Genomic DNA, 24,169 nt, shown 5'->3' on the forward strand with positions numbered 1-24,169 from the left:
TAGAAAGAATGAAAGCTTTCTATCGAGAGAGTCAATTGACCATCCAAGGGCTACAGGCAACCCTCGATTGTTTTGTGGATACACTAATTCTGCTATGAGCCCAAGGCCACTACCAGAAAATAGGGTAGAGGCTACAAATAAAATCCGTAGCTAAATAACGATGGCTACGGTTTTAGTTCGTAGCACGACCGTAGTCGTAGGTGTCGTAATAATAGGTCTAAAACCTATGGCTATGAATTTAATCCATAGCTATAGATTAAAATAGCTACAAATATAATCCGTAACAATAAGTTCTGTAGTTAAAAGTACTTACAGCTATGGATAGTATTTGCAGCTGAAAGTGGTCCTGCATCCGTAGCAATATGCAGTTTAATAACAGCTACGATTGTAAGATTAACAACTACGATCAATATCCGTAGCTATTGCCTACATTTAAAAGAAATTATAATCATTCATTCAATTACCACCTGCATAATCATTCATTCATTCATTTAGTTAATCAGTCAATTACAATCATTCATTCAATAATGAATCAATTACAATCCTTCATTCATTCAATTCAATTACAATTACAATAATGCTGAAAATACAAATCTTCGTGAGTCTATGTGCACTTGCATATGGCCAGGTGCATCCTTCATCCAACATAGGTCGAAAATGGATGCGAGTATCAATAGTCCACTTGCACATCCGACGACTATACTGATAACTTCTCATGTGCGTCTTCTATAATTACATTCGAGGATGAACCACCACTAGAGGACTCTACAACATAAAAATAAAGAATCAGTCAATTGAAGAAGGATGAAAACTAAATGGAAGGACAACATAAAATTTCCTTGATGTAAACTGAATTAATGCTCTAAACAACGTTCATACATTGCTAAAGTACCATTGAAGCAAGCAATCATTCACTACACCACACATTCCACAGAAGTAGAACAAGTTTAAAAACACCTGCAGATGATTCATACATACCTTATTATAAGAATCAAATACCATAGCATTAGTCAAGTGATGAAAAATTGAAAATGGAAAAGGAATCAAGAGTGGTAAAACTGAAAATATGAAGAGAGATGAAAGTGCCTATAATTGGCAACTTTTAAAGAAAAGAAAAATGAAGTAACTAATAAAGCAGCTTGTTAAGCCCACATGCACCTCACACAAGGCCACACTACTGGCCTACTACTTGCATGGGAAGTCTGACATGTGCATCAAGTGGGCTCAATGTGAAGAAAACCTAAAGAAAAATCTACCAGTAATGGGTCACTCCTGGAAGTACGATAGAAGAAAACTAACAAACTCCCAAAGAGGACCATGTCCTCTATATATCAATGAAGATAAAAAAGCATTTTTCCAATACAGACAATTGCTTCTTTTCTCTTTTTCTTTTTTCTTTTTAAAAAAAAAAAAAAAAGGGGGATATTAGACATACTCTGTGTTGCAGCCATACATTGATATATCTCAAAATATTGCATTGCCCATTTACAAATATTCCTGAATATCATCGATACATGCGACACGTATCAACGATATCTCAATATAGAATATTCAGTTGCAATTGAGCACTTGAGCATGAACCGAACAATCTAGCCAAATTAATTTTTAAACTTGATCATTTGATTTAGCATGTGAATTTTGCAATCAATTTGAGACACCTTATATTAACTTGAGAGATGTAACACAAAAGATAACGCCAATGAGTGAACATACCGCCACCATGACAAGGATACATATCACTTTCCCTTCACCATTTTTGAAGAAAACCAATTGAGCTACAAAAATAGAAAAAACAAGAACTTGAATAAATAATAGGAAAAACTAGTAATCCAGAAATATTTCAATTTTCATATAAAGCATATGAATGGAGCTTACCTGCTTAGATAAACATTTGTTTCATCCAACCTCCTGTCCCATCCATATGGATGCAGGCCAGGCTTCCCAAATAATTTACACATTTTAAGAAAAGTCCAAATATTTTGTCTAATACTTTGCATGCTAAATTAATTTCATCTTCATGGAATGTCTTCTAACATCCAATCAGCAAGTAGTTAACATACCTCATACTCTCCAATGTGTAGTGTTGTGCCCCTTGTATTCATATCGGCAGAGTCATCCATTGAATTTTATATTCCTTGGATTGTTCACACTTTGCCTGAGCATAAGCACTGGAATTGCCTATGCTAACACAAAAGGTTTTGATCATATCCCCCTTTGATCTATAATTCTCTTTCTCTAAATTAATTTATATTATAGAGGTTTCCAAGTTCCTCATGCATGTAGATTCCAGGCCCTCTAAACTCGCCCACATGTCCCAACATAGCACATGTGTGCAACATCCTAGCAATCCATGAGATTTACCTCACGTCATATGCGACTGGACCCAACAGTCTCTCTCTAGTCTACTCATCAGGTGGGGCCACAATGTAATAAACAAATGGATGGCTAGAAAAACTTGGCAAGTTCTTTAGCTATCCATCTTTTTTTCATTACACTGAGTGGACTGGCCTGGTTTCTGGACCAGGGCATCTTAAAAGGTGGAGTCCACCTAACATTGACAGCTTGGATGCTCCATGCAGATGCCAGCTTGATTCTTGTGGTAGCATGTCATGGGTGTTGGGATCTACACATGTTTTTGAATTAGCAAACCTTTATATTATAATATGTAATTAATATTTATGGATATTCGGTTCTTTCCTTATTGGTATTGCAGGAAGAATCGTGCTTGAGGCATTGATTTTAACATCAGTTGTGGTTTCTGCCTTGACTGGCTATACTTTCTTGGCTACAAAGAAGGGCAAGGACTTTAGCTATCTTAGACCCGTTCTATTTACAGGATTTATTGTCCTTATCCTGACTAGTTTTATCCAAGTTGGGCATCTTCAATACATTCTGATTATCCTTCTCTCGGTGTTTGATGAACTCCTGTATTCATGTCATTATTTTCTTTATCACTTCCATCTGCTCAATTACACTTCTGAAGAGCTACATGTGCCAACTTGGACCATCTATAGCACATACGAGCCCACACCAGGTGGTCCAACCGTGTAGATGATCTAGTCTAAAGATTGCCAATGGGCTGCATGCAACATATGCATGTGGTCCAAATGATGATTGAATCAGCCTGATTTCTTGGATAGGTCATTTCAACAATGGGGCCCACCTGATGTGTGGCTCAAGTGCTAGCATGTGTTTGGCATCGTTTTGTGAGGCTTGTTTTAATATCTGAAAGTTAACACTTCTCCTTGGTGTGGAAAAGAACTGTGATTGTTTATTGAGTGAATAGATAAACTGATTCATATGCTTTATATGAAATTTGAAATATAAAGCATATGAATGAAGGGTAATTCAAAGTCAGATTCTACAGCTAAGAAGTGTACAAAATGAAAGTTTTGCAACAAATCAATATAAAGAGCATTGCATCTATGACCCTGATTAGATTCCCACATATAAATGGAGCTTACCTGCTTAGCTCATTTTCTAAATACAAAGAGCATTGCATCTATGACGTTGCTTTTACCACTTCTATTCAGACCCACTACCGCTTAAAAACTCTGCTGATAAAAGAAAATTCAAATGAGACAATAAACACATGAGTCAAGATGGAGTGCACCAAGAAAAATTGTGTGAAATTCACACTCAAGTAACCAGAAAGGGACTAGATCCAGTGCTATTGGAGGCATGGGAGGTACCATGCCCCATGTCATTGCTGCACATGTGACATGCATGCACTAGATCCATAAGCCAATGATAATTTGATTGGCTTATGCATCTGAATGGTGAACTGTTTGGCACAAAGACAAAAAAAAGAGCAATTAAAGGAAACAGAGATATAAGACTTATGGGCACATGCACGGACTATAGATTCAACTTAATCTGACTTCCTCAAAAAAAACCTTCCAAGAGTTTCAACATAACGCATATTTGGCTTGCTGCGAATGGAACGAATATTAGTCTGCGACAAATTCCAGATGTGGTTTAACACAAATAAGCCTCTAATCTTAAAACAAATTATTGACTGATAAAGAAATCATTCTAGCATTGACCTCAGTGAAAGGACAGTGAGGATTAAGTTTGAGAATATAAACAACTTGAGCAGTACAACAAATTTGAATGAGTATCAAAAATTAGAATTTAAACTCCACCTTTATGCTATCCATTGTAATTTAGGACATTTTACTCCCTCTCTCTCGCGAGGATAGTTATTGGAAGGCCATCAGCTTGTTTCTATTCTTTCTATCTACTGCAACTACCTAACGACCAAAAAAATGATGGATTATTTATCACTACAATTTACTCCAATATATACTCTATTTAAAAAAAAAAAAAAACTCTAATGCAGTAATTTCAAATTGAATGACTCCAAATAGAACTAAAGAACACATCCAAACAAAATAATGTGTTACCTCTGCATCCAGTATGAAAGTCATGGCAGTAGGCTTACATGATTCCTTAACTATATTCACCAAATTTGGAAATCTAGATGTTGTTTCTTCGCCATTTCATGAAAAGACTTGAACAAAACCATCCATTAATTTATGAATCTGAGCTCATTGGCAATCATACCTATAGTAAGGATAAAAGAAAATCAATGACAGTTTATGCTTTGAAAAAAGATGGCACTATCCAATCAAATAACAAGAGAAAAAGATGTCTTTCAAAAGACAATAAATAAATAATCTAATGATAAGAGAAAAATATCAGAACTAGTGAAAACCTTCTCATATATTTTCTAAAATTTGCAAAATTTAGAAAATTTAATCAGGTCATGGCTTTTGTTTGTGAGCTCCTAAGTCAACTGACTGTCATGTTAAAATGTATAGCTGCATTCCTTCCATTTGCACCAGTTTCCATCAGCTGACGACTTTGTGCAATTAGTTAAGTATATCTTGTATTTTTTACTTATTGAAGTACCAAATTCATGGAAAAATAATCAACAAACGTAAATATCAAAAAAGAAACAAATAAAATCATCTCAAAAACCTAGTTTTGCCTCTTGAAAATCGATACATATCACTCGCTCTCAAATTACATTCTTTTGCTATAGCCATCCATATATATATATATATATATATATATATATATATATATATATATATATATATATATATATATATATATATATATATATGTGGATGGATGTGTGTATGTGTGCCTAAATGAGAAGAAGCAAGAGCATGTCCACAAGCTATAAATCACCCTCGCCTTATATGCAAACACATGATTTATTTTTTTTCAATGGTGTAAGCAAACGCATGATTAAAACATTTAAAGATACAAAATTTGAGAAATCGTAAATTAGAAGCGCAAATCCTTGGATCTATCCCATACACAATTCCTAACTTAGTGAATGGTTTTTTTCCCTTCATAATGAATAGGAGAAATGATTCACACAGTCCCCTCCTTCCCACCAACTTGTCATGTTTGCTAACATCCCACTTATGAAAAGATGGACCCCACTAAATATCACCTACTGTAAAAATCAGGTTGACCTATTTACTTAGCTAGGTAACACCAGTTAGTGGACCCTACTGATTTTTGGATGTTCTACACAAGTGATAGATTGACAAGAAAAATAAGATTTTTGTGATCACATATAATAAGAGTAATCATGGGTAAAAAGGTTTTCTGGATAGTAAAATAAAAAATGTTTAAACTAAAGAAAACCTACAATCATCACATAGAGTATTAAATAACTCTCGTCCCCAATCATTTCACTCCTCTAGAATATGTAGCCTAAGATTGCTTGTATTTTTAACATAAAAAAAAGAAAAAAAAAACCAAACCAGGAATTTTCTCACACGTACTAAAATTCCAAGAAACACCTAACTTCATCAATCAGATCAAAATATCCACAACAAGAAATAAAATAAAAATAAAAATAAAAATCAATATATATGTATATATATGGAGAGAGAGAGAGAGAGAGAGAGAGAGAGAGAGAGAGAGAGAGAGAGAGAGAGAGAGAGAGAGAGAGAGGGAGAGAGAGAGAGATGGAATGTACCTGATTCATCGTCTTCAATAGAGGGATTAGATTGAGTTGAAGATGGATCCATGAAGTGCAGTTGATCATGGATTTCTATTTCTATAGGGTGAAAAGGCCCACCACTTCCCACAAATACCCAACAAGAGAGAGAGAGAGAGAGAGAGAGAGAGAGAGAGAGAGAGAGAGATTTCAAAGAATTACAAAACCTAAAAAATGAGAAAAAAAAAAAGCAGATGTGATTTCAAGAATGAAAAGAAAAACCAAATCAAAGGAAATTCTTAGATAGACAACAATTACACAAACAAATTTTTTAAATTACAAAAATAAAACAAAAAAAATCAAAAGAATAAAAAAAAATAACAGATATGGTTTCAGATAAAAAAGAAAAACCCAAATCGTTTTAAGGTCAATGAGAAAAAACAAAGGGCCCAAATGAATGGAAGTTCTTAGGGAGAGAGATAGAGAGAATCTAGTGCTTTGATGAGGTTTGTAATTGCGGGAAGATGAGAGAAGCTAAGGGATGTGGGATGTGGGATGTGGGTTGCTGGAAGAGGAAAGATTCAACAAGAGAGAGAGAGAGAGAGGGAGGCGTGAGAGGGTGGGGGAAAAGGGTAGGGTTTTTTTTGTTATTTGGGTGCGGAATCTTTTTGGGCATGGGGGGATTTTTTCAGGCACGGGACGGAGCGTAAACAGATGGTCCTGTTGGGCACTCCGTGGACACCATCCATTCATTTTGAGTGTTATTTTTATGAAATCATCAAAAAAATGAGGCAGATCGAAATCCCAAGTGGACCACGCCACAAATCAATGGTAGGTGCTTAATCTCTACTATTTCTTATGATGTGGTCAACTTAAGCCTTCGATCTACTATCTTTTTTACATGCATGCCTGAAACGAAGTAGATAAAACATACACACTGTAGTGAACCCTATAGAGCCCCTATACAGCGTCAATCTTTAGTTATGATGCAGAGGACATTGTAGCTTTTTGTTACAGATTAAAACTGTAGTAATATAGCTATGGTTTATATCCGTAGCAGAAAACTTTCAAAGTCCGTAGCCTTTTCTCGATTTTTTGGTAGTAGGCGATGCTCAACCACCTATGGTTTTTGTACGACACTGTAAGTGCTATAGTCTCATGCTGCTTTTATTGTCAAATTTTGTTGTGCCAAAACCTCTATCTGTGTCTTGTGTTTGTATGTTGATATATATATATATATGATCAACACACTGCATCACAATGGTTCAAGACATGTACGGTGCTCTGCTTCAAGAAATGTAAAGTCATGTACTTTAAGCATCAATGTTCAGAGCTACATCGATAAGAAGAGTACATTTCAAGACTCAAGTATAACTCAAGATGAAGTTTAAGTTCAAGCTTTCGAAGATCTCAAGATCAAGCTATATCAAGATAGAGATCTCAAGCTTCATAAGGTTCAAAGGTCAACCTACATCTAAAAGGATGAAGTTCAATGTTCATACTTCATGTCCCAGGTATGATAGACCTTAGATTGACCTTAGGGTAGGTCATTTCGAATACATAATTCAAAATGAATCTATTTATATGAATTGGTCTGTTCTAAGACTAGTCCTGGACCTTGTTCGACTAGTCCTAGCACTGGTTCAACTAGTCTAAGAAATTCCACGACCAGTCCTAAGTTGTTGAAGATTTTTAGAATTTTTTTGTTACTCTACGACTACTCCTGGAGACTACTCGACCGGTCGTAGGGAGGTCACGACTCGACCTTCAACTAGTCCTATAACTATGACTCAAACTCTAGCAACCAAGCCTGGTTGTCTACGACCAGTCCTAGGTTAGCTATGACCGATCGTAGGTGGTCCACGACCAGTCGTAGACTCCCTGAGACTAGTCGTAGAACAGTTTTCAAAGATCGCGCTTAAAAATTTAAAATGTCGTTGAAGCTACGAGCAGTCGAAGGGTTCCTAAGACTAGTCGTAGACGTGATCTTTTCATCTATAAATTGAACACGAACTTCAAAATTTTTCATCGATTAATTTCAAGAAAATTCAAGCCTCCACTCTGAGATAAGTTTCTTCATTTTAAGCTACATTGTGTATATTTAATATTCTTTTTGTTAGCTTTTCTTATTTGATTTTATTCTTATATTCCAATCTTATTTGAAAAGAGGAATTACTGTATTCCTTCTTCTTGGAATCAAAATCAAATAGAGCTAAGCCCATTTGATTTAATCTAAAATCAATTAGAACTTAGAACCATTGTAAAGTGAGTATTGGACATTGAATGTTGATTTGAACATCTACTTCGATTGGTTCTACCGGGCTACTATAAAAAGGACAAATCCAGGTATTTTACGTTTATGTAAAATTTCTATTTTTTTGGTTTTTGTTTGAGATTTGCCAGAAAAATCTCATTGTGTGGTTATCTAAGGAGAACTAGAAAACTCAGACAGTGTGGGTTTTTGGATTGTGTAAGCCCAAGTTAAAAAGACACAATTGTGAAGGTTTTAGGTGAACCCGTGAAACCTATATTGTTAGTAAACACTAATATCCCCTGTGTGAGGATATTAGAAGTGGAGTAGCATTCTGTGTGGCTGTTGTTGAACAGTTGGTGTACACACAGGCGAACCACTATAATTCTTTGTCTTGTGGTTTGAATGCTTGCTTAAGTTTTATATCTTTTATCATTCAGATTTGTGGAATGTATGTGTGGATGTGAATGTTGTAAAATTTACATTTCTGAGAATGTTGTAATAATTTAGATTCAAATTCCTGCAATTTATTTCAATTCCTTGCTATTTATTTTTTCCTCTCCGGTTTAAGTTTTTGATACAAAGGACGTTCAAGAAATAAGGTTGTCTTGCTATAAACCCTTAGTTTTTATGGTGTAAGGTTGTCCTTAGAACTGAATTCGTATCAACCTTTCAATTCTTGTTTATTGAGGTTACTTTTATTTCAGCATTGTGAATTGATTTATTTTATTTGGTTATCATATTCGTTTATTCCACTGTTAATGTTTTATTTTGGCATCGTCCTATTTACCCTCATCCCCCCTCCCCCCTCTAGGACGTATTATTATGCCATTTCAAGTGGTATCAAAGCTTAATAGCTCGCTCTTATTGCTTTTTATTTGGATTTATTTCCTGAGCTAACGATCTAAGCTATTTAAAAGATGTCAAATTTTGATAGCCTATCAGTCTCTAGGCCTCCACCCTTTGATGGCTCCAACTATGCCTATTGGAAAGCAAGGATGAGGATCGTCCTCAAATCAATGGATGAGAGTGTGTGGCAAGCCACAGTGACTGAATGGAACCCACCTACCACTGAAGTGATTGGTATTGATGGTTCAAAATCAATGAGAGTAACACCATATTTCTCATGGACCACTTTTCAGAAAAATGAGAGTAGTGCCAATGCAAAAGCACTAAATGCAATCACTTACGCATTATCATCGGATGAGTTCAAAGAATTATATCATGTGATACTGCAAAGCAAGCTTGGGACATTTTAGAAATGACACAGGAGGGTAAATCAATTGTCAAGAAATCTAAGGTCTAACTCCTTACAACCAAATTTGAGAAAATTCATATGGAGGAAAATGAAATGTTTATGGACTTTTACACAAGATTAAATGACATTGTGAACTCAATGTGGGGTCTTGGCGATAAAATCCCAGAAAGTAAAGTGTGTGCAAAGATACTACGCTCACTTCCTGAACAGTTCAAATCTAAGGTAAATGCGATCCAAGAACTTCGTGATACGGATAATATGAGGTAGAAGAACTAGTTGGTTCTTTACAAACTTATGAGTTAAAATTTAAAGCTCCTAAAGGTAAATCTATCGCTCTTAGATCTTCTAAATGTATTTCTCAAGAAACTTTGATTCTAAAGATGATATGACTCTTTTAGGGAAAAAGTTTTACAAGATTTTCTAGAGTAAAAAGAGGGTTGTTTTTCAAAAATCAAATGATAAGAAAAGATCAAAACCTAAATCTAAAACTTGGAAGTCTTTGAAAGATATTCAATGTTACAACTGCCAAGAATATGAGCATTTAGCAAACAAATGTCCTAAAAAGGATAAACTCAAAAAGAAGGGTATGTTGGCTACTTGGGATGAATCATCTTATTTTGAAGCTTCTTCTACATCAGAAGATTCTGAAACCGAGTTAGGCAGTGAAGTTAAAACCCTTATGACTCTAGCCAAATTCACTTTTTCAGATCATGATGATTCAACTAGCAAAGAAAATCTGAATAGTGATTATGAAAATGAAGATGATCTTCAAGACGCTTAGAATGCCTTATACAAGGAAAGTTGTAAAATTGCTATCAAACTTAAACTTCAAAAAGAAAAGTTTTTTTAACTCAAAAAATGTTTTGAATCTCTTGTTTTAGAGAAATCCCAAATTTCAGATTGTTTTGAAAAATCAAAATGCGATTTAGAATTCAAGACCTCCCTGATTGAAAATCTAAAATCTGAAAATGAGAAACTTAAAAATGAAGTATCTTCTCTTCTGAGTTTAAAGGATACATGGAGGTATGCCCAAGAAGATCGAAAGTTAGAAAAACTTTTATCCGGATATAGAAAATGTGGCGACAGATCCGGGTTGGGCTACGTTAAAAATGTTCCTCCTAAACAAAAGTATACTCCTCCTAAGTTTGTGAAAGGAGAGTCCTCTAACTCAAAAGGGAAAAATACTATTCAAGGTTTTTCTAAAAATACAAAAGCTTTTCAAAAACCTAAAAGTAGCTATGTCAACTTTAAAAATCAGAACCGAAACCCACTAGCTGAAAAGATAGTTGATTCACTCAAGGAGCTCTTAAAATCTAACGCAGTAGGTCATTCTTATAACAACAAATAGAAGAAGACCAACTATACTCCTAAACCCAAAAAAAATTTAAAATGGGTTCCTAAGGTTGCCTGCTTGGTTGCCCACACCGCTTTCAATGCTACAAGTCATTCAAAGTAGTACCTAGATAATGGATGCTCCAGGCATATAATAGGCAATAAGGCTTTATTCACCGATCTTAAAGATATGACTGATGGGTCAGTTACTTTTGGTGATGGAAGTAATTGCAAGATAATTGGCCAAGGTACAGTTCAACTCTATAATCTTCCCTTATTTAAGAACGTTTTATATGTTGAGGGGCTAAAACACAACCTGTTAAGCATATCTCAAATATGCGATAACAACCATAATGTGAAATTTTCCAATCAAGGATGTGAAATCATAAACAAAATGGGTTCTGTAATATTAACTGGTTGCAGAACTTCTGAAAACTGCTATATTGTAAGCAATGGTAGCTCATCTAATCAACAGTGTTACATGGTCCATACCGATGAGACAGAATTATGGCATAAATGCCTTGGACATGTACACTACCAGAATTTATATAGATTGATCAAAGGAGAGCTAATAAGAGGTCTACTTAAATTACAAAAAGTAGACAAAATATGTGGTGAATGCCAGTATGGCAAGCAAACAAGGAGCTCTCACAAAAAGGTAAACTCCAATGCCACATTAAGACCACTCAAGCTACTCCACATGGATCTTATAGGACTTATAAGGATGGAGAGTCGAGGTAGCAAAAAATACATCCTAGTAATTGTAGATGATTTTACCGGATTCACTTGGGTTACATTTTTAAAGGACAAATCAAAAACCCTTGATGAAGTGAAAAAGATCATCAAACGAATTCAGACTGAAAAAAGTTCTCAAGTTTGTAAGATCCATAGTGATCATGGATCTGAGTTCGAGAATAGTAATTTTGAAAAGTTCTGTAGTGATCAGGGAATATCGCATGAATTCTCTACGCCCAAAACACTACAACAAAATGGAATTATGAAGAGAAAAAATAAAGTGCTTCAAGAAATGGGAAACGTAATATTAAATAGTATGAAGCTCCCTATAAATCTTTGGGCTGAAGTAGTGAATACCGCTTGCTATATTATTAACCAGGTTTATACTTGTAAATATAATAATAAAACTGCTTACGAACTTTTCTTTGATAAGAAGCCTACTGTCAAATACTTTCGAGTTTTTGGGAGCAAGTGCTATATTTTACGTGACCGTGAAAATTTGGAAAAGTTTGACACTAAGAGTGATGAAGGAATCTTTTTAGGATACTCTTTAAATAGTCGTACATATCGTGTACTGAACAACAGGACCGGTGTGATTCAAGAGTCCATTAATGTGGTCATTGATGATCAATTGAATACACCTGCCCCAAGTTCAAATAATGATGAGGTTCTTTTAATTGACAAACTAGATACTTCATCAAATCAAGAAAACTCTGAACTGAGGACTGTCAAAGATCATCCAACCACTCAAATTCTTGGAAACCCTCTCACTAGTGTGTACACTCATAGACAATTAGAAGACATGTAATTACATGTGCTTTACTTCCCAGATAGAACCAGTGAACGTAAAAGAAGCTCTTTCTGATGAAAAATGGATAGTTGTCATGCAGGAAGAACTTAATCAATTTGTTCGTAATGATGTCTGGTATCTCGTTCCTAGACTTAAAGATAAACACATTATCAGAAAAAAATGGATTTTCAAAAATAAGTCTAATGAACTTGGTAATATAATTCGAAACAAGGCAAGACTAGTTGTACAAGGGTACACTCAAATTGAAGGCATCGATTATGATGAAACCTTTACCCTAGTTGCTCGCCTTGAATTAATCAGACTTTTTATATCCATTGCATGCCATAAAAAAATTTAAGATTTATCAAATGGATGTAAAGAGGGCTTTTTTGAATGGCGATTTACATGAAGAGGTATATGTTGAACAACCTACAGGGTTTGAAGGCCCTAAGTTTACTGATTATGTATACCGTCTTAAAAAGGCTCTCTATGGTCTAAAACAAGCTCCCAGAGCATGGTATGAGAAATTGACTAAGTTTTTACTCAGTCATAAATTTCAAATGGGTAGTGTGGATAAGACGCTTTTTGTTAAGAAAAACAATAATGATGTTTTAATGGTTCAGATCTATGTTGATGATATTATTTATGGATCAACTTGTACTAACATGACTATTGAGTTTGTAGATATAATAAAATCTAAGTTCGAGATGAGCATGGTTGGGGAATTACATTATTTCCTAGGGTTACAAGTAAAACAACAACCTCATGAAATTTTTATTTCTCAAACCAAGTATGCTTTGAACTTGATTAAAAGGTTCGAATTTGAGAATGGTAAGAATTTTGATACTCCCATGAGTACATCTTTAAGACTCTTAAAAAACTCTACAGGTAAAGATGTAGATCCTAAATTGTATCATAGCATGATTGGCAATTTGCTTTATTTAACTGCTAGTAGACCTGATATAGCTTTCAGTGTTGGTATTTGTGCTAGATATCAGTCTAATCCTAAAGAATCTCATTTAATTGTTGTTAAGAGGATTATTAGATATGTTACAAGTTCTGTGCATTTGGGTCTTTGGTATCCATATGATACTAGTGTCCAGTTGGCTGGGTATTCAGATGCTGATTGGGCTGGTAATATTTATGATAGAAAATCAACCAGTGGTGGTTGTTTTTATATTGAAAATTTCTTGGTTTCTTGATTTAGCAAGAAGCAAAGTTCTATATCGCTCTCAACTGCTGAGGTTGAATACATTGTAGCTGAAAATGCATGTACTCAGCTTGTTTGGATGAAACATATGTTAAGCGATTATGGAATTACACAGGACTTTATGGTTTTATATTGTGATAATTCCAGTGCAATAAATATTTCTAAAAACCCAATCCATTATTCATGTACTAAGCACATTAACATTAGGTATCATTACATTTGTGAATTAGTGGAAGAAAAAATAATATCTTTGGAATATATTCCTACCAAAACTCAACTTGCGGATATTTTCACTAAAACACTTGACAGAAGTAGGTTTAATAAATTAAAGTTTGATCTTGGTATGTGTAATTTAAATTAAATATTCTTACATTATTGTATCATATTATATATATATATGTTTATTTATCTTTTTGGTTGAATTTTAAAATTAGTTGTAAAATGCAATTTTTGGCCGGTACTCGACCAGTCGTGAGTATACATGACCTGTCTTGGTACGACTGGTCGTGTATATCCACGACTAGTCATGGAACTCATGAAATCACGTTAAATTGGGGAAAAGCTTCTTCTTCTTCATTTTCATTTCACTCTCCAACGAGCCTAAGCCCGACAGGTCGAACCCACCATCATTTTCCTTCTAGGTCATTGATTCTTTTGCATTTTTCTTGTAGAATCTTGCTTATTGTATCTCATTTTTCACTGTTGTGCACTTTAATTAGTCTTTCAGTGCAAGATTGGGGTTCTTCTTTTTAAAAATCTGATCTATCAAAACCCATTCCATATTTTTTAAGTCTATTTGTTTTCTTGTATCTAGTATTGCAAATGGATCCCGAAGGGAAAAAGAAATCTTCCCGTGGTCCATCTTCTTCTAGATCAACTCTTATCACACAACACCATCTTTGGTCTCCCGAAAATGATCCATCCGATGTACGGGATTTGCGTATGCACAATGTCATTGTTGAACGTCCAGTTGATCTTAACCACATTGCTCACGTTGGTATCCTACCTCTACTCCAATCTGTAGGTTGGGATAACATCTTACATTGGGGTGGGCCTGCATACCAGTCCATTGCTCAATCCATGTTAGCATGCATCTTTGATTTTTCATATGAGAATTTAATGTTTAAAATTGATACTAGAGAAGGTCTATTTAAAGTAGATCAACATTTAAAAGTTGGTCTCATGGAAATCCCTGTTAATGATGAGGGTATTCCCATTCATATATTATTTGAAAAATCCTCTGAATCAGAAAAACAGATGCTCACTAGAGATTTATGCAATATGGAAGTGCAATGGACCTATAAAGGAAATGCACTCCCCTTAAGGTATTTGTTACCTAGATACAGGGTTCTTCATAAAATCTTTATCTCAAATCTGTATCCATGGTCTAACAACAAAATAGAACTAACTGCCTTTATGGTTCGTGTTTTGCATTGTGTCATTACTGGTGTAAAGATCTGTCTACCTTCTTTAATTTGTCATTCCATCATTCAGTTTTGAAGCCATCCTGGTCATAGTGATCTTCCATTTGCCTATCTTATGACTATTTTAGATACTCACATGCTTGTGGCTATACCTATTGGAGAGGCCTCTATTCATCATCTTATTTTTAACAATTCAAATATTAACAAGATGAAATTGGGATTGGCTCCTGGACAAGTGGATGTTGGTGGTAGTGGTACTGAAGCTGGGAATGAAGCGGAAGATGCTGGAAATCTTCCTGATGATGTTGATATGAATGATATTTTCAATGAACTTGATTCAGATTCTTGAAATGATCCTGACTATGAGTCATCTGAGTTTGATGCTCGTCTTCGTGCCCTAGAGGAGAAGGTAGAGAATATGAATGTTGCCCATGATCTTTAGTTTAAATATATGCGCAAGTATCTTAGGCGCTTGAACAAGGGGATGCATAAACTTGATCCTACCATTCCTGCTCCATCTTCAAGATTTGATTGAATGATTTTAATTCTTGGTCTATATTAACTTTCATACTTATGTTGGATTGTGCACTTTAGTTAGTTTGCTGACTTTTACTTGCTTATATATTGTCAATTAAATCCATTTATTACTCCATCTTTTAATCCTTTACATTGTTTCTTCCTTTGTCATTTTGTGACAAAAAGGGGGAGAAGGCTTTTGGAAGCTTTTGGTTTGATTGCTTATGGATATGAGTAGTACAATAATATGTGTAGCAATCATTATATTTTTCATATGTGTGCTGCTACTCAAGGGGAGTAAGTATAGATGAATGTTGTGTGCTTACTAGTTTATGACAACTGGTGCATGATTCTTTATTATGCATGTGGTGCTTCTCTTATTTTTATATGAGTGTGTTTTGTCACAAATTTGACAAAGGGGGAGATTGTAAGTGCTATGGTCTCATACTCCTTTGATTGTCAAATTTTGTTGTGCCAAAACCTCTATCTATGTCTTGTGTTTATATGTTGATATATATATGATCAAGACACTGCATCACAATGTTTCAAAACATGTACGGTGCTCCGCTTCAAGAAATGTAAAGTCATGTACATTAAACATCAATGTTCAGAGCTACATCGATAAGAAGAATACATTTCAAGACTCAAGTACATTTCAAGACTCAATTACAACTCAAGATGAAGTTTAAGTTCAAGCTTTCGAAGATCTCAAGATCAAGATATATCAAGATAGAGATCTCAAGCTTCATAAGGTTCATAGGTCAACCTACATCTGAAAGGATGAAGTTCAATGTTCATACTTCATGTCCCAGGTATGATAATCCTTAGATTGACCTTAGTGTAGGTCATTTTGAATACATAATTCAAAATGAATCTATTTATATGAATTGGCCTATTCTAAGACTAGTCCTGGACCTTGTTCGACTAGTCCTAGCACTAGTTTGACCAGTCTAAGAAATTCCATAACCAGTCCTAAGTTCTTGAAGATTTTTAGAATTTTTTGGTTACTCTACGACCAGTCCTGGAGACTGTTCGACTGGTCATAGGGAGGTCACGACTCAACCTTCGACCAGTGCTATAACTATGACTCAAACTCCAGCAACCAAGCCTGGTTGTATACGACCAGTCCTGGGTCAGCTACGACCGGTCGTAGGTGGTCCGCGACTAGTCGTAGACTCCCTGAGACCAGTCGTAGAATGGTTTTCAAAGATCGTGCTTAAAAATTCAAAATGTTGTTGAAGCTACGAGCAGTCGAAGGGTTCCTAAGACTAGTCGTAGACGTGATCTTTTCATCTATAAATTGAACACGAATTTCAGAGTTTTTCATTGATTAATTTCAAGAAAATTCAAGCCTCCACTATGAGATAAGTTTGTTCATTTTAAGCTACACTGTGCAAATTTAACTTTTCTTATTTAATTTTATTCCTATATTCCAATCTTATTTGAAAAGAGGAATTGATGTATTCCTTCTTCTTGGAATCAAAATCAAATAGAGCTAAGCCCATTTGATTTAATCTAAAATCAATTAGAACTTAGAACCATTGTAAAGTGAGTATTGGACATTGAACGTTGATTCGAACATCTACTCCGATTGGTTCTACCGGGCTACTACAAAAAGGAGAAATCCAGGTATTTTACGTTTATGTAAAATTTCTATTCTTTTGGTTTTTGTTTGAGATTCGCCAGAAAAATCTCATTTTGTGGTTATCTAAGGAGAGCCAGAAAACTCAAACAGTGTTGGTTTTTGGATTGTGTAAGCCCAAGTTAAAAAGCCACCATTGTGAAGCTTTTAGGTGAACCTGTGAAACCTATTTTGTTAGTGAATGTTAATATCCCCTGTGTGAGGATATTAGGAGTGGAGTAGCATTCTGTGTGGCTATTGTTGAATAGTTGATGTACACACAGGCGAACCACTATAATTCTTTGTCTTGTGGTTTGAATGCTTGCTTAAGTTTTATATCTTTTATCATTCAGATTTGTGGAATGTATGTGTGGATGTGAATGTTGTAAAATTTACATTTCAAGCACAGTGGGAATGTTGTAATAATTTAGATTCAAATTCCTGCAATTTATTTCAATTCCTTGCTATTTATTTTTTCCTCTCCGGTTTGAGTTTTTGATACAAAGGACGTTCTAGAAATAAGGTTGTCATGTCATAAACCCTTGGTTTTTATGGTGTAAGGTTGTCCTTAGAACTGAATTCGTATCAACCTCTCAATTCTTATTTATTGAGGTTGCTTTTATTTTAGCATTGTGAATTGATTTATTTTATTTGGTTTTCATATTCGTTTATTCCACTGTTAAAGTTTTATTTTGGCATCGTCCTATTCACCCCCCCCCCCCCCCCTTTAGGACGTATAGCTAGGCCATTTCAGACACAACTTAAACTTCTATAGGGCACTACTAGTGATGAATCGTAGGGCTAACAAGATGAGTCGAGCTCTAGTGACAAGGAAATCGATGACATCTTTACCCAATGACCAATCCATGGAGGCGATCAAGTAGATCATGTTAAAGAGACTATCGAGGTAAGGCCGAACTTCCTAGTTTTAATGACTTTTTACGTATAGAAGATTTTCTCGACTGGCTAGCCGAAGTAGAATGATATTTTGATTACGTTGATGAGCCAAAACATAAAAATATGAAATTAGTAGTGTTCAAATCAAAATCTGGTACTTTAGAATGGTGGGAGTAATTATAACTCCCACGTGCCCGATAGAACAAGACGCCCATCTCATCATGACGCCTTCTTCGATCATGATTCATCCATAGTGATTATGAGCAGATATTGTTCCAGGAATACCAAAAATTACCGACAGGGGAATCGAATCGTCACAAATTACACTGAAGAATTCCAACGGTTGGTAACGTGGAATGACCTATCAGAAATCGAATCACATAAGGTAGCATGATTAGTATGTGAGTTATGATAGGCGATTCAAGACTGAGTTCAGCTACACCCGGTTGGGACTGTGGATGAAGTGGTTCAATTGACATGTAGGGCAGAAATACAACTTGCAAGAGTCCATACTTGTCCTTATCCTTCAACTCGGCCCCCCATGAGAGATTCGACACAGGATTCAGTGTTGGCACGAGGAAAAATAACCAATAGAAGGATGTCCTAAATCTCCTGTAACCGCAAACCATGACATAAAGAGCGGCCCAACACTTGTTATCATTTTAGGCAACCATATCACCTATCAAATACTTGCCCCCAGCAATAAGTGGCAAACCTCGTAGTGCTAAAGATGCCGATGAAGACCTAGATTTTGAAGAATTGAAGCACGCTTTAGAGGATGAAGTGGATGAGACATATTAGGTTTCATAGGATCATGGAGAGTCACTCATCATGAGGTAACTATTATATGCACCAAGGAAAGAGGTACACCTACAACAACATAACATCTTTCATGTATGGTGAATCAAAAAGTCTATGATGTGATCATTGATAGTAGGAGCAGTGAGAACATCATCTCCAAGGTCATGGTGGAGAAATTGCAAGTAAAAACGGAGCATCATCCCTCCCAATACACAATCGGTTGGATTAAGAAGGTCAACAAGATGAAGGCAATTGAACAATATACTATATCTTTTTCAATTGGCAAATATTATAAAGAGCAAATAGTATACGATGTTGTTGACATGGAGACCTGTCACATTCTACTCAGTCGATCATGGAAATCTAATCATGACACCAATCATAGAGGATGAGATAATGTGTTCATCTTCGTCAAGGATGGCCAGAAAACCATATTAGCCCCTATGGATCTAGAGGAGCCACCCAAAACTTCTAAAGTGGAGGAACATTTTCTCTTAACCACACGGAACTTTGTAGAGGAATCCAAAGAAACAGACAAGCTTATGCATTAATTGTAAGGGGGAAGGAACTCGAGCCCACCATAATCCCTGAGAAAATAAAACCCTTACTACATCAATTCAAAGAAATTTGGCCCGATGACCTTCTCGATGGATTGCCTACCATGCCAGATATTCAGCACTATATCGACCTTGTCCCCGTGTCTAGCTTACCTAATTGTCCTCACTATCGGATGAGTCTGAAGTAGTACGATATTCTGCAAGGGTAAGTGGAGAAATTGATCCATGTGGATCTTGTCCAAGAAAGCATGAGCCCATATGCCGCACCAACCTTATTAACTCTTAAGAAAGATGGGAGTTGGCGCTTGTGTGTCGACAGCCGGGCGATCAACAAGATTGCCATAAAATACAGATTTTGCATACCATTGCTAGAGGATATATTGGACATGCTTGAGGGTATGAAATTGTTTTCTTAATTGGATTTAAGGAGTAGGTACCATCATATTTGAATACAGTTGGGTGATGAGTGGAAGACAACTTTTAAGAGCAATGAAGGGTTGTATGAATGGATGGTCATACCCTTTGTTCTTTTGAATGCGCTAAACAGATTCATGTTAATGAACCAAGTTCTGAAGCCATTTATTGTGCGGTTTGTTGTGGTCTGCTTCTGAAAAGGTAAGCTTAAGAAGTCCTAGAGGGGGGTGAATAGGACTATGCCAAATAAAAATTAAAGTGCTGAAATATTAAATAAATCAAAAATCTCAATCGCACTAGTATTGAAAAATTGATTCAAACTAATTCGTAGGACAAACTACACCCAAACCAAGTTTAGGTAGGACAAACTTATTTCATGAATGTTTGTAAGAATCAAGATCTCAAACCAAGCAAGAGTAAATAAAGCTATCTATTACAAACATTCACCACTTTTGCATAAATGAAATTACAAATATTTTTCACAAATGCAAAAAAGCAAACATTCACCATAACACTAAGAATTATAGTGGTTCGGTGTGTACAACAACTGTTCTCAAGCAGCCACACCTACTCCACTCCCAATAATCACTATCCACATGATATTGACTTTCACTATAAACAAGGTTTTCACATGGTCACCTTAAAACTTGATACAGTTGTGATTTTAAAGGGCTATCACAAACAAAAAAACCCCTCACTGAGATTTTCTGGCTATCTCAAGCAAACCAACAAATGAGATTTTCTGGGATTTTTTGGCTATCTCAATAAAACCAAATAAATAAAAGTAAAGAATACTTATCTTCTCCTTTGAAGATATATCAATTGATGTAGCCGTAAAACTGCTTCTCTTGTAGTAGATTGTTCAATGTTTAGTTGTATAGACAAGAGTTTTAGGTTCTAAATTAATTTTAAATAGATTCAAACCAAAGGCTACTTATTTGAATTCCTTAAGATCTCAAAGAAGACTATACTCTCTTTATAGAATAAAATTCAAAAAATAGGAGATCAAGGAATTAAAACAAATAAGCTATTAAAAAATATTATAAATACCGTACAATAGCTTAATAATAATGGAGACTTCTCTGTCTCTCTTGATGAAGGCTTTTATCAACTTGAATTGATTATCTCAGATTGAGAGAAAGCCTCTATTTATAGGCTAAGAAGTTGTTGCTTCGACTCGTCTAAGACAGTCGTCAACTCGTCGAAGGACCAGATTTCATTCCAACAAATTTTTAAATTTGAGCGCGATAAAATAAAACACAACTTTGACTGGTCGAAGGCACTGCTCGACTGGTTAAGGGCCCTGTTTGACTGGTCAAGCAAGGGCTTCAACTGGTCGAGCAAGGGCTTCGATTGGCCGAGGGTGCCAAAAATCTGAACTGATTCAATCACTGGACTTCAAGTCGAGCAACCCTTGACCGGTCGAGCAGTCTCCTCAATTGGTCGAACATGTAACAGAAAAATCCATTTTTCTGAGTTTAAACTTGTACTGGTCGAGAAATGCTATGACTAGTCGAAGCACAGCTTAGATTAGTCAAACCTAAGCTTAGACTAGTCAAACTTTAGCTTAACATAAGCATAGAAACCCATTTAATTTTATGTTTTGAAAGAACCTAAGCCTAAGGTCTTTTTAGGGTTTGTTATACCGGATATGACTGAACTTTGATGTGGCTTGAACTTTATGAAACTTGTTCTTCTACTTGAATCTTCAATAGAGCTTGAAGTTGAAGGTGGAGCTTAATCTTCTACTAGAACTTTAGTAGAATTTGAACTCAATTATCTTGAACTTAAACTTCAGTTGAGTATTTGAACTTCTATATTAATCCTGAACTTCAGTAGAGTCTTGAACTTTTCATCTTGATCCACATTGGAAAGTTTACTTCATAAGCTGTTTTATTTAGATGAAATTTGACAAACAAAGGTGTGCTTTATACAATATAGTACTTAAAACTTCGATGATATTTTTATATACAGTCAGGATGAAGTAAGCCATATGGAACACCTCAGGCAGGTCTTTTCAGTGCCCATTGAAAATAAGTTGTATCTTAATTTAAAAAAATACAGCTTTTTGACCGATAGCCTTTTATTTTAGGGATTTGTTGTGACATCCATGGGCATCCAGGTGGATGAAGAAAAGGTAAGAACTATTAGGGAATGGCTAGTTCCTACAAAAATCCATAACGTACAAAGTTTTCATAGATTAACATCATTCTATTGTCAGTTCGTGATGAATTTTAGTACCATTATGTCATTAATTATAGATTGCATGAAAAGGGGCAATTTCGGTGGTTTGATGAAGCTGACATGAACTTTGTTGAAAGCAAGCAAAGATTGTCCACAACCTCGATTCTTATACTTCACAGCTTCAACAAACTATTTAATATCAAATGTGATGGAATCGGGGAGTTTTGTCTCAAGAAGGCAGGCCAATAGCTTTCTACAGTGAAAAGTTTAATAATGCACGTAAAATGTAGTAAACTTATGAGCTTGAATTATACGTAGTGGTCTAGGCACTATGACATTGATGACATAACTTAATTAAAAGGGAGTTCGTTCTTTATATAGACCATCATGCTCTTAAATTCATTAATAGCCAAATTAAGGCGGATCGTGTGTACGCTAAGTGGATTTTATTCTGGTAGGAATTCACGTTTGTACTAAAACATAAGTCTGGGAAGCAGAAAAAAGGGGCCGATGCACTTAGCCATCATGCAACTTTGTTAGTCACCAAGTGCATGAGGTTGTCGGGTTCGAGCGCTTCAAAGACATATGCGGATGACGACTATAAGGATGCATGAATTAGATGCCAACAAGGTTACTCCAGTGACCTACATATGCAAGACAATTTTCTTTTCGAAGGGAATCTACTATGCATCCCCAATAGATCATTGAGGGAGTAGATTGTCTAAGAGCTACATGGAGGTGGCCTTAGTGGACACATTGGGCAGGACAAGATTTAAGCTCTTGTTGAGGAATGGTACTACTGGCCGCAGTTAGTATGTGAAGTGGGCAGAGTGGTGCAGCGTTGTTATGTTTGCTAGACCTCTAAGGGGCAGTCTCAAAATATGGGTCTCTACACCCCGTTACCTATACATGACGACCCTTGGGAGGGCTTATCTATGGACTTCATGCAAGGTCTCCTATGAACACAGCACAACATTGATTCGGTGTTCATAGTGGTGGATCATTTCTCAAAGATGACACACTTTATCCCACATAAGAAAACCCTCAATGTGACACACGTGGTGAATCGATTCTTGAGAGAGGTCATGCAGCTATACATGGTTCCCAAGACCATTACTTTTGACAATGATACGAAGTTCATTAACTACTTCTGACGGACTTTATGGAATCAATTCTATACATGACTTCAATTAGTACTGCCTACTACCCACATATCGATGGGCAAACTGAAGTTGTGAATTAGACGTTGGGGAACCTCTTTTGATGTATTTCAGGTGAAAAACTGAAGCAGTGTCATTTGGCCTTGTCTTAAGCAGAGTTTGAATTTAACAACATGGTGAACCGCTTGATAGGGAACTCCCCGTTCCATATTGTTTGCGGTCGAATGCCTCGCCACATACTTAATCTGGTCCCTTTACCTAAGCTTCCAGGCATGAGTGTTGCAACAAAATATATGGGGACAAAATCATGTGCATTCATGCAGAGTTGCAAGCCAAGTTGGATGCCTTAAACGACAAGTACAAGAAGTAAGCAGACAAGCATCAGTGACAAAAAGTGTTCGAGTGGACCACCGAGTTATGGTCCATCTACACAAGGAGAGATTTCTGATTGGGACTTACAATAACTTGAAGAACAAGAAGATTGGACTGGTGTCAATCCTCCGAAAGATCGATGACAACGCCTACGTCATTGTTCTTTCAGATAACCTGGAGATCTTACATACTTTCAATGTCACAGACCTGACCGAGTATCTAGAACCAAAGTTGGATGAGAACTTAAGGACGAGTTCTTTTGAAGTGGATAGGACTGATGTAGAGCAGGTTGTAGACACTTTCATGGCGAAGATGGACCAGAGAAGACCCGATTGAAGGCGGAAGTGATCCGAACTATCACAACCTTAAAACAGGTGTATTAACAAACCAGAACGAGTTATTCAATGTACCATATATGATTTTGGGGTAGGAGAAGCTACTTTAGCCACCTAACCTATTATGCTAGGTTTCCCAATCCAAATTTTTGAGATTGCATCATATCGACAGTCGAAAGTCCTTTTTAATTTTATTTTTACTTTTTATAAAAGCTTTAATTCAATCATAACTTTTGATCCATTGAGTTTTAGGAGTTGTGTCCAAAATTAAAAGTGCTTAGAAAATTTAAGAGAATAACATGGTTAAGACAAATAAGACACTATTTTTGGCTAAAAACTATGAAGTC

General features: G+C 35.8%; 2 long non-coding RNA genes across 3 annotated transcripts; both read right to left on the reverse strand.

The window, feature by feature from the left end:
* Positions 1-676: 676 nt before the first annotated feature.
* LOC131252095 (uncharacterized) lies at positions 677-2,185 on the reverse strand. The gene is made up of 3 exons (XR_009174174.1): positions 1,876-2,185; positions 1,714-1,775; positions 677-765 (listed from the first exon to the last, which is right to left on the reverse strand). It is a non-coding gene; the product is annotated as an uncharacterized LOC131252095 (long non-coding RNA).
* Positions 2,186-3,560: 1,375 nt separating this feature from the next.
* Positions 3,561-6,273, reverse strand: LOC131252096 (uncharacterized). Of its 2 annotated transcripts, none has more exons than XR_009174175.1 (3): positions 6,005-6,273; positions 4,407-4,566; positions 3,561-4,249 (listed from the first exon to the last, which is right to left on the reverse strand). It is a non-coding gene; the product is annotated as an uncharacterized LOC131252096 (long non-coding RNA). The 2 variants fall into 2 exon arrangements; XR_009174176.1 differs by having other exon boundaries at positions 3,561-3,932; positions 4,146-4,566.
* Positions 6,274-24,169: the final 17,896 nt, after the last annotated feature.

This window comes from Magnolia sinica, chromosome 7 (genome assembly GCF_029962835.1).
Source record: "Magnolia sinica isolate HGM2019 chromosome 7, MsV1, whole genome shotgun sequence".
Taxonomy (NCBI): domain Eukaryota; kingdom Viridiplantae; phylum Streptophyta; class Magnoliopsida; order Magnoliales; family Magnoliaceae; genus Magnolia; species Magnolia sinica.